General features: G+C 41.8%; 1 protein-coding gene across 1 annotated transcript in view; it reads left to right on the top strand.

Moving 5' to 3' along the window:
* Nucleotides 1-7,980: 7,980 nt before the first annotated feature.
* CTNND1 (catenin delta 1) overlaps nt 7,981-12,249 on the top strand; it is a 47,027-nt gene continuing 42,758 nt past the window's right edge. The window contains 1 exon segment of the mRNA XM_032846530.1: nt 7,981-8,254. The gene's annotated coding sequence lies outside the window, so the exon portion shown is untranslated.

The following is a 12,249-nucleotide window of genomic DNA, read 5'->3' as shown; positions in this document are numbered from 1 at the left end:
TCTGAGTTCCATAGGTATAAACCTCAATTTAACACTTCTAAAGAAACAACATTGAATAGACAATTCTCTAGGAAGTTGTACACACCTTCTTTTCTTTTGAGCTCGCTCTATCACGCTAACCAGCAGAGGGTGCACAGTAAAGAAAAGCAGGTGCTGAACTTGGTGGGAAAAATCTCTCACAGAAATAAGGACACTGCCACCCTTGCTTCAGACGTTCTTGACCAAAGCGAGCCTAATACGGCCTGGGAATTGGCAAAGATTCTAGCCTTTAGGTTTGTCAGTCTGGTTAATCGACGGGCTAACAATGGAGAAGGCATAATTAAGCATTCTACCCTCCTGATACAAGCTGGATATCCTGAATTCAGGCTTACTCCATTTCCAGCTTTTTTGCACTGAAACCCCCACACTCACTGCACAGGAAGGAACAGCTGGTGTTCCTTCCTTGGTATGCAGTTTTCTGTCAGGTGGCACCGAGGATCTGAACAGTTCCCGTCAAACTATTAGGAAAGAAAAGAGTGGAAGGGTTAATTAAGAAGGGGTAGGCTCAATTTCCATTTCAGCCAGAGAAATGGGGGCGGAGGGTGGCTGCTCTTGCAAGGTCCCAAACAGAGGCTCTGGGGAGGCTTCCCAACCCACCAGCACCCGGCCTTGCTCCCAGACCCAACCTGGAAGAGCTCTGCAGTCGGAGTTGCGCTCGCCGACGTCTTTGTGCTTGGGTCCTCTGTCCAGCCTGCCTTGCTTCCTCCCAAAGTCCAGCCTTGCGCGGGAAGGTTTAACAAAGCAGCTCAGGTGGGCCAGTGGCCTGAGGGTTCCTCTCCCTGTCCAGAACGGAGGAATCGGGGTTGGCAGAGAAAGCTGGGCTTCAGGGAAGGCCCTGCAATGCTGGGCGTCCCGCACGCTCTGGCCGCCCTGGCCCAACTCCTTTGAAGAGAGAACTCTCCGCGCGAAGATTTCTGGGAATGGAGCGTGGGGTTCCCCGAGGCCCGAATTCAGGGCTCACCGTCACCACCACGCCCAGCCGCACGGGCTTTGCAGCCACCCCCTGTTGCCTTCGTACCGCTGCGGGCCCCCCCACCCTCCTGCACCGGGGCGTGGTGACAGCGAGGGCCTGAGGCCACGCGGCCCGCGCCACACACCTCGCGCAGCCGTCCTTGCGCAGGGCGCGTTGTGGGCCCGACGTCCTTCCTCCTCCCCCAGCCCTCGGTCTGACGTCTGCCTGAATACGTCATCCCCATTGGCCGAAGGCTCCTCGGACGACCAATCACAGAGAGAGGAGCACTTTGGGCGGGAGGCTAAGTCTCGAGGGACTTGAGGGCTAAGCCAAGGTAAGATGGTCGGGCGGCGAGAGGTAGGTGGGAAGAGCCTGCTCGGGAGGGATCCTTATAGAGGCCGTCTTATCCCTTGGCTCGATGAAATCTCAGTGACAAGAGAGTCAGGATGCCCCAGTAGGGCAGGCTCCAAGGCGGTTGCAGGACACCTCTGTCTTCCCCCTGAAGAGTCTGTGGATAAACGGCCCTGGCCCTGTGATATGGCACCAGGCTTCGCGGAGGAAAAAGCCGGTGGAGGGCTCTCCTCGCACCTTGATCGGCTCTCTCTGCCCTCTTAGTGCAGGGATTTCCAGGAATGAGGTCTTTAGGCTGGAGTGCCTGAATTCAGGCTTTTCACAGATTCCACTTCACGCGAAATCTCGGAGAACCGGTGCGACCAAGGGGGTTGCTGAACCTGCCGTGTGGAGTGGCCTCCGGTGTCCTCCCAGAGGTGACTTAGTGCACTTCCTGACTGGAAACAGTTGTGTTCAGGGGTGAAATTAAAAAAAAAAAAAATGATTTCCGGTGCCAGGGTAGCTCAGCTGGTTAAGCGAATGCCTTCGGCTCAGGTCATGATCTTGGAGCCCTGGGATCATCGAGTCCCACATTGGGCTCCCTGCTCAGTAGAGGGTCTGCTTCTCCCGCTGACCTCTCTCTTTTCTTTCCTTTTTTTTTTTTTTAAATATATATATATATATAATATATATATATATATTTAATTTATTTGAGAGACAAGAGATCACAAGTAGGTAGAAAGGCAGGCGAGGGCGGGGCGGGGGGCGGGGAGCAGGCTCCCCGCTGAGCAGAAAGCCCGACGCGGGGCTCCATCCCAGAATCTTGGGATCATGACCTGAGCTGAAGGCAGAGGCTTTAACCCACTGAGCCACGCAGGCGCCCCTGACCTCTCTCTTTTCGTGCTCTCTCTCTCTCTCTTACTCTCTCTCTCAAATAAATTTTAAAAAATTCAATGATTTTAAGATTCAACATTTAGAGAGAACGCTCATTATAAATCTGAACAGCAGTTCTTACCAGTGTGTGTGTTAGGTCCTGGGGCCTGCTATCATTTAGATGCTCTGCGAAGTCCAGCTCTAGAAGAAGATGGCTGAATCCAAAGCCACTGGTGACAGAGTGTGGTGAAAACCAGAGCAGCGTTCACTGAGGCCAGCGGGAGGCAGATCGCGGAGATGCCCTGCAAAGGAACAGACAAGAGTGTGGAGAGGTGAGTAGTACCGTGCGCTCAAACACGTTTCTATTGATACCTAACACCTTTTCAAAAAGGAGTTGAGTATGTCAATTATACCATAATTATCAATTATATATAATTAAATATTTTTAAGGGATTTGGGAAAGTTGACTGAAATATGGGGGGTGGGGTGCATTTCCAAGTCAGGTAATATTTTCCTAGTTTGAGGCCTGCTCTCAAGGTGGAAAAAAGTTCAAGGAACAGAACACATTTTTGGTTGCAGTTATATTTTGAAGAGGAAACAACTGGTGAAAGGATATAAAACTTAGCAGAAAGAGGACACACGCAAGCAAGTAAGCAAAAAAAAAAAAAAACAAACAAAAAACGACAAGGCAGAACAATGTTTGTTTATGACATCTTGCTGTGGAATCAAGACTTGAGGGCCACCTGGGTGGCTCAGTGGGTTAAAGCCTCTGCCTTCGGCTTGGGTCATGATCCCAGGGTTTTGGGATCGAGCCCCGAGTCGGGCTCTCTGCTCGGCGGGGAGCCTGCTTCCTCCTCTCTCTCTGTCTGCCTCTCTGCCTACTTGTGATCTCTGTCTGTCAAATAAATAAAATCTTAAAAAAAATAAAAAGACTTGAGTGAGCAGGTGAAGTACTAGTAGAAGTGATCCTGTGGACTTATAAGAAAAACAGAAATATTGGGGTGCCCATGTGGCTCATTCGCTAAGCGTCTGCCTTTGGCTCAGGTCATGATCCCAGGGTGTTGGAAGCCCTGCATAGGGCTCCCTGCTCAGCAGGAAGACTGCTTCTCCCTCTCCTACTCCCCCTGCTTGTGTTCCTTCTCTCACTGTGTCTCTCTCTGTCAAATAAATAAATGAAATCTTAAAAAAAAGAAAGAAAGAAAGAAAGAAAAATAGAAATATTATATCCCCTCATGAATTTGTTATTATGATTAGGTTAATTTTCAAGAAATAGAGAGGACTCACTTCTTCATTTCTTCTTTTTTTTAATCCAACACCATTTAAATATATCTTGTGACAGTAGAATTTCTAAAGGGAATGGTGAACAGCCATCCTACCCAGAGCTTTAAAAATGACAAACATTCCATGGTAATGTGTAGCCACCAGAGGGTAGAAATGAGTAAAAATATTTTGTCTTCCTTTGTATTTCTAGCCAGTGCTTTTTGGAGTTGATTTTTTGTTGTTGTTTCTTCTCCTTGGCATTTATGGTTTTAGCTATTCTAGAGGTAGAGACAGCACAGCTTTCAGCCCTACATAATAATTTTAATATTTTAAACAATTTTTATTGAACTAACTTATTTTTAATATTTCTATTTTGGATACAAAATTATTTCCCAGCTCTTCCCTAATCTTTTACTATAGATTCCTATTCTCTGTTTGTTAAGTGGAGATGACTGTGGTGGGGGGGATAATTACACTTTGAGAGTTATAAAATCGAGCACTGAATGTAATATTCAATGCATTAAAAACAAAAACAAAATGAAAGAAAGAAAACAAAGGAAAAAAAAAAACCCTGAAATAAAAACCAACCATGTATGTCTACACATATACTCAATCCATTGACTTCTCTCTATTTTTACTGCTACCATTGTAGTCAGCTCGGTATTACAGCAGCTTGACCTTCAAACTAATTTCCTTGCTTTCACCCTTGCCCTCTTTATTCCATTTGTCACATAAGCCAGCAGATCTTTTCAAAATCTGAGATCATGTCATTCTACTGTTGAAAACATTCACAGGCTTCCCTCTACTGAGAGTAAGTTAATCAAAACTCCCTCTAACCTGTAAAATCCTTCATATTTCTATCACTCCCTCCTCATTTTGACACTCTGCTGGATCCACCAGGTTTCAGCTTCATCCTTGGGGGCTTTGGCATTAGTAGTTACTGTTGTTCATATGTTCTCATAGTTGGCTGCTTCTTCCCATTCAGATTTCAACTTAAATGCCAAATTCTCTGGAGAGTTTGTCCTTGACATCCAATGTTGCATAAGCCACAAGTCATTCTTATCAGTCTCTTTTAAATTTCGGCTTAGTGTTCCGTCTTACATCTTATTTTTTAAATCTTCCTTCTCCCTCCACTAGAATGTAAGCTTTCTTTATTTTTTTTTAATTTTTTTTTAAAAGATTTTATTTATTTATTTGACAGACAGAGATTACAAGTAGACAGAGAAGCAGTCAGAGAGAGGAGGAAGCAGGCTCCCCGCCGAGCAGAGAGCCTGATGTGGGGCTCGATCCCAGGACCCTGGGATCATGACCTGAGCCGAAAGCAGAGGCTTTAACCCACTGAGCCACCCAGGCGCCACCTTTTTTAATCTTTTTGAATGTAAGCTTTCTGAGAGCAGGGTACTTGTCTACTCATTATCTAGAAGAGTACCTGGCTCATAGGAGGTGCTCAAAATAACCCAAGTGGAACTCGTCTTTTTACTTTGGGTCACCTGCGTGTAAACAGTTTTTCCACTGAGTATTAATCCTTGTGATGCTTTATTTGGAGATAGCTGTTCCAGATAGATTTAACTTTTAACAAGTTTTTCACCACCGAGTTATCTTTTTTTTTTTTTTTTTTAAATAGGCTCTATACCCAATGTGGGGCCTGAAATCATGACCCCAAGATTAAGAGACACATGCTATACCATCGGAGCCAGCCAGGCCGCCCCCTGAGTTATCTTTTTTGATTTGTATATAACTTTATTTCAAATATTATCTACAAATTCATTAATATAAAATGCCTTACCCAGGATTACATAACTGGTAAGCCAAGCGACTTCATTTACTCATCCATCTGTTGCTAAATGTGAGATTTTACACTGAGCTCTGGGGCTATATCTTGAACTAGAGAGACCCTTTCATATCTTCACAGAGCTTATCTTCTGGTGAGGAGACAGGAAAGCACACACAAAAGGAAGGCAAAATACTTGCAAGTTTTTAGTGCTGATGTGAGGAAAACAAGATCAATCAATCTCTAGAAGATCATAGAATATTCTAGAATATGGCTCTGATCTAGGAACCAATGAATCAACAAATGTTTTTTTTCCCCCAAACATTTCTTGTGCTGGTGGTTTTCTTTTGGCAATCATCTTTGGCTTCAGAATTTGCTATGGAGAATCAGGAATACTAAATGGAGTGAACCCGGCCTTGGGCTTCCTGCTCAGCGGGGAGTCTGCTTCACTCTCTCCCTCTGTCCCTTACCCCGGCTCAGGCGCACTCTCTCTCTTTCTCAAATAAATAAAATCTTAAAAAAGTAAGACGTGAGAAGATAGTAGCAGAAGATTCCTAGATAATGAGAGCGAGAGGTTGTTATTTCTCTGTTAAATGTATTTATTTTTCCAGTCTGGTTTGTTTAAAGCCCACCAAACAAGTGCTGTGATGCCTTTTTGAGAGAAGTCTTTTTTTTTTGCCACTTGAGATCAAATATGAGGGTCTGTGAGACTGCAGACAGAATATGAGGGGGTGGATAATGCCTGGTTCAGCTTAATTGGAAAGGCACATAACAGAGGAGAAGTGGAATTCCGGTTTAGATAGTTAAGGAAAGGTCAGATTATAGTTAATAAGTGTGACTTTAGTGTATTGAGTGAATAAATGTAACACCTTGAAAGCAGATGAAGAACTTGGCCTTTATCCTGACCACAGTGTAAAGTGATGGATAGAGCATGGGCTTTGGAGTCAGATGGATGAGGGGTTCACTTCTTAGCTGGATGATCTCAGGCAAGTTTCTTCACCTTGTTGAACTTTGATTTCCTCATTTGTGAAATGATGGTAGTACTATCTCCATGGTGTTGTTTTAGAATTTAGAGATAATGAATACAAAGTGCCTTTCACATGATCGATGCTCTGTTATTGTTTGCTATTATGGGGCATTGGTGAGCCACTGAAAGTTTGGGGACAAGGTTGATACTGGTGATAATAACTTATTCTTAGTTTATAACCAAATGCAGTACGTTTTAAGAACTTTATGTGTGTTTTAATTCTCACAGCAGTCCTGTGAGAGATATATAGTTATTATCCCCATTTTACAGTTAAGGAAACAGAGACTCAGAGAGGTTATATAATTTGTCCAAAGTCACATAGTAATACATTTACTTAAGTGTCCTTGCAGAGGAGGAAGGTTTGTAGCCAAGGCAGTTTGAGTGCAGAATTTATGCTCTTAACCATTACTCTGGATTTTGAAAACTTTATGAAGATTCATTTGGCAGCAGTCTAACAGGATAGAATTTAGGCTTTTCAGTAAGAAAAACAAAAGGAAATTTTAAATACGTCATTATCATCTTTGTTTAGTAACCACCAAATGACCATAAAATACTAGTCTTTGTCAAGCCTGTTAAAAAAAAAAAATCCAGTCTCTGTCTTTCATGGCATAACAGTGTAAGAACATATTAAGGATAATTCTTAACTCAGGAAAAGAATACTCATATAATCCTCTACTTGGGTTAAATGTAAAAAGAGAATGTAGGAACTCTAGCATCTTAAGCTCCAAGTATACAAAGAAACTGTATTTTCTTAACAGGAGACTTGTTTTTTCTTACACATGCTGTGAATGCCTCTAAATATATTGCTCGCTTATTGAATTCCACTTATTCTCCCCGCTCAAACCCTCATTTTTTTTTTTAAGATTTTATTTATTTATTTGATAGAGAGATCACAAGCAGGCAGAGAGGCAGGCAGAGAGAGAGGAGGAAGCAGGCTCCCTGCTGAGCAGAGAGCCCGATGCGGGGCTCGATCCCAGGACTCCGAGATCATGACCTGAGCCGAAGGCAGCGGCTTAACCCACTGAGCCACCCAGGCGCCCCAAACCCTCATTATTTTGATTTGGGGACAAGTGGGAAGACAGTGATTTTCCTCAACAGCCTAGTGGATTCAGCTTCCTTCTAGTTGAAATATACATATAGACTCTAAAAACTGTTAACAAGTCCAGGCATTTATTTTTTTCTCATTAGCTCTTATGCAGTTAAATAAAAAGGATGAAATTGAGAATTTACCTCAGATATTCCCTACCATCCTAATCAATACATAATAGTTCTATTTCTAGGATTTTTCTCTCCTTCCCTTCCTGTCTTCTTTTGGGAAAATGCCTTTGGAAAATGCCTTGTTGTTGAAAGCAACAAACCAAATAGCAGCAGGCAAATAAAATCAGCTCTTCTTCTATTTCCCTACCCGGAAACGAAGGGAAAGAGAGCAAGAACCCCACAACAGAAGAGAACTGAAGCTTAGGCGTGCCATCCCGAAAAGCCCTTGTCCCTCCCCCCACCCCGGAGCTCTGCAGCAATTCCTCAGAGATTGTGTAGTCTCCACTTTAAATATAAATATATATATAAAACTTCCCCCTGTCTCTTTCTCTCCTCCTCTCACTCTCCTTTTTATTTTTTTAATTTCCTATAATAAAGTTTCCTATTGGATAAAATCAGCTCCCTGATTTATGCCTGGTTCCTATTGGAAGTTCTCAGGGGCTGACATCACTTAGGAAAGCGAGGGGGTAGGGCTGCCAGATCAGTTTGTCACCACCCAGGCTCCCTAGCCTTTGGCTGGGTGCAACTTCCATTTTAGGTGTTGGATCTGAGAGAAAAAAAAGAGAGAGAGAGAGAGAAACTGAGAGAGAGGGAGAGAGAGAGAGAAAGAAGAGCAGGAAAGATCCTGAAAGGAGGAAGAGGTGGTGAAAAATCAAGTACCTTGCTGGATTTGTCTTTCTCAGCACACTGACGAAGCCTTGGGTTTCTTTCTTAAAGGACTGGTTTTTAGAAGTCCACATTTGAGGTGTGTGCCTTTTTAAAAAATGTGTGTACAGACGGGTAAAGGAGGAGAAGCCAAGTCGAATTTTTGTCTTACGGTAACCAGAGGGAAGTTAAAAACGAGAGAATCTGCTCTGCTGACGGGTGACTTTTAAGCAATTATTATTTTGTCTTTCTACTTACTTCGGGAAATTTGGGTATTATATTAGAAAGTAAAATATTCAAGACCCAGAAACAAACTTCTAGGTCTCTCTAATATAGAGATTAATAGATTCAGAGGGGTGAGAGCAAATTTACATTTACATGTAAATTTACATTTTGGTGTGTTCTCTGATTTTATATTTTTTCTGGTTTTAAGCTAACAGATTTCTATTTTCAGAGCCCAAACCGAAAGTTCGGTATTTTGGCATGTTGCGTGTGGGTTGGGAAAGGAATTTGTCCGGGTCGGAAGCTAGTTTTACGGATGGTTCTTCATATGTCTCAAAACTTTTTTTCCCCCCGTTATCATTAGATTTGTGGAAGTGGAAAGTTGTAGGGAGTTTTTTGCAGCTTTAAATGGTGGTGTTTTTTTTCCTCCAGAGAGTTTGAAGGGCCCAGATCAGTTTCAGCTCTGCTGTTCCTGGGTGGATCCCTCTTTTACTTTTCCAGGTGCGGTGGGTGGGAGCCTCATTCTCCGGCTAGACCTAGCCTCTCTGCTTTGCTTTATAAAAGAAAACAAATGGATCCATGTTAAACAAACTGCCATTCCTTTCTTCCTAAGACTACCTTTGACGGCAGAGATTTGTGGAGGTGTAGGTTCAGTTTGCAAGTACCATAACGTTTGGTTAAATGCTTCCAGGGATAAGGAAATTCTAATCATGCTTTTTCAGTTCACCTGAATAAAGTGGTAGCACACCTGGAAATATTTTTAGCTTTGTGCCCCTTGAAAGGGCCGTGGATTTAATAAGATGAGGCTAAGAGAAAACACTCAATGCAAACTTTAGTGCTTAGAATGCATTTAAGAAAGCACAACAGAAATTCTTATTTTTAAGCCAACTGAAAGTTGTTTTTTGGAGCTGAGTTTTTTTTGTTTGATATATTTGCCGTGGAATTAAAAATCTGTAAGAGCTGAAGGCCCATGACTGCTTTCATATATTTAATCTTAAGATTTGTTTTGATTTTGTTTTTGCAAGTACATTCTTGGAAAAATACTGTTTGTAGATAATTATATAGCCAACTCATCAGCAGCTGAAAACTGAGTGTTCCCTTCTTTCTGTCTTTGAAAATGCGAATCAGTCTGAAAATTATAGCTGGAATAGATACTGCCCTGATTGTAACAAGATGGGCCTTAATAGATAAGCAGCTCTTTAGCTTTAAACTGGGATGTATCTTTAAAAATCCTCTGGTTTAGTGCCCTCCCCCCATTCTTTTTAGACCACAACTCTTCCTTGAATTTCTTTACCAGAATGAGAGTATTTCTTGAAAGATGATTTCATCCTTGTGAGGTTGTGGCTTCCGAGGAAACAACTTTGTTCCTTCTTTTAATATAATCTATGCGAGGGCTACAGTAAAGTCTTGATGTCTGAATCTCATAATTATAGCAAGTGCAGTTAAAAAGAAAGGAAAAAGAATGTGTACAGTCTGTTGGGCTGTAGTTCTCATTTAATATTTTCTGAATTTTCTTTCAAACATTTCTCTGCTTTGACTCCAGCCGAGGGGAGGTTTCTTGGTGGATCTTTGGAGGGTTGGTCATGTTGCTGCCAGAGTGTCGGTTTCCCACTCAACCTTTAGGGGGAGGGATGAGGGAATCTGAAGAAGGAGTACAAAGGCAGTTTGAAAATAGGTTCTGGATGACTGAGTGGTGGTGATTTGGTTCCAGCTTTAAATACTGGGCTTTGTGTAGCTACAGTGAGCATCCTAGTAACTAGCGTCCAGGACTATTTCCACGACTGAGGCTTTGTTTTGATTGGTGTGTACTATAGAGCATTTTGGTTGATAAGATGGAAGATTTGTCTTTTACCTCACCTCTACTAGTTCTTTCAGGAAATACAAGGGGTCCAAATAAGCAAATCTTTTATTTTCTGTTTTGCTCCTCATTTTGGTTTTTGGGTAAAAAATGACAAGTAAGTATGAGTTGTGCAGATTTCCTTTTTTTTTTTTTTGTTCGGCTCCTATATACTGTTGGTTTCTTTGTTATACGACTAAGGTACGGTCTGTAAGGTGGGTGTCTCTTTGGGTGGTTAGAGTTCTAGCACCTTTCTTAGGGTTCCAAATTATGGAGAGTCACAGGGGCAAGGCTATGTTCTCTGAGTGTAAAAATTGGGACTATTTGAGACTTAAAAAACAAAAAAAGAGCTCCGAGTAATTGCAATTCAGCCTTAGGTTTATGGTTGCTCTCTAGGGATGGGTGAGACAGGACGGATGCAGATAAATTAAGCATAGATCACTATACAGTTGGAATAAAAAAATGATTAGCTCTGTATAATTTATTGCTTTCTATTTTAGTATCTGATGGTCCCTTGTTACTTCCAGCCCTTTCTCCCCACCCCCTTGTTTTTTTTACTGCATGGTAAGCATTTTGCATAAACTATTTGCTTAATTTCCCACAACAGTATTTTAAGGAATGTGAGCCTCAGAGAAGCTGAGGTTTGCTGAAAATCTCACTGCGTGTAAATGGCCAAGGCCAGATTAAATCCTGGTCTGACTGACTACAAAGTCCATGGACTTAGCCACTAATGTACTACCATCCTCCAAAGAGAACAGAAGCAAGAACCAGAACTAAAATGAGCCCTTGCTAGAGGCAGAAGTGTTTAATTTTGCAGAGGGCCAGTCCCCACTTAGATTTCCAACCCCCTGCATGTTGGGATAATATATGTAAAAAATCCATGTTCCATAAATCCCACAGAGAGCTGAATATGTTAGAATGGGTATTATCTCACTTTAAAACAGGAATCTTCCCATGTGCTCATCGTTGCTGACGAAGTCATCCTGACTTCTTAAACTTACCGGAAATGCCTCCAACTTTGATTATCAGTGAAATTTCTTCTTCCAGACAATTTTGGAATGATCTTGCCAGCTTGCAGGGAGAGGCTTGTAACAGTAGCTCAAATAATGTTTATCACACTGTGTTAAAATTGTCTACTTTTTTTTGTCTTTCCCTCTAGACTGTAAGCTGCTTGAGTGTAGATGCTATGTTACTTCTGTGTCCTCTTAGCACCTATCTCAGTGTCTGGTGTATACCAAGGTGTCAGTAAGCCTTAGTTAAATAAAGCACTTGATAGGAATCATTGAGGGACTTTTGTGGGGAAGCCTGAAAGGAAGTTGAGATGGGAAGCAATACAGCCTAGATTAATGAAATCACATTGTGATTTAGAAACTTCTGCTTTTTTTTTCTGTTTGTAGTTTCGACCTTTTACACATTTCCTCTCGTTTTAACGTAAGGTTTCTGGAGATAATCAAAGTTTTAAAATTTTAATTAAAAACAAGATTCTGTTTCTTTTCTGGGCAGGATGTCCAAAGAATAGTATAAAAAGTAAGGGTCCTAATATTTCATAATTTAGGCAGCTGTAAACTTCAACCACTGAAACCTTGAATACAACCATTGCCTAGGGGAGAGGCACTGCTTACCTGGAACAGGGCAGCAACAGGAAAGTATTGCTTTCAGACATGTTGGAAGTGAGTGGTATTTATACTAATTAATAAAACCATAAAAAGCTTGGGATGATAGTTTTGACTATCAGTGTTCTAAAGGAAGTATGTTCAGATATCATTATATTTTTTAAATTAGTGCTTCTGCCATGAAACTTCAGGAAATTTTGTTCACAAAATGTATTGGGAAGTTTATGAATTTGAGAACCCAAATTAATTTTCATGGATAATTTAGAGTGATAGTAACAAGGAGCTTGCCTAAAATAATGATGCATAGGTTATCAGTATATGATTTCATGTTCTCTTCCATTGCACAAGGATTCAAATGCCAGGATCATAAAGCTGAAATAGGGATCGCTCTCCCTAAATGCAGCAGCCTGCAAGGTTTCCAAT

Source organism: Lontra canadensis, unplaced genomic scaffold (genome assembly GCF_010015895.1).
Source record: "Lontra canadensis isolate GAN:19392208 unplaced genomic scaffold, GSC_riverotter_1.0 scaffold176, whole genome shotgun sequence".
NCBI lineage: Eukaryota > Metazoa > Chordata > Mammalia > Carnivora > Mustelidae > Lontra > Lontra canadensis.
The sequence above is the reverse complement of the archived record's forward strand: the minus strand, read 5'-3'. Positions and strand labels throughout refer to the sequence as shown.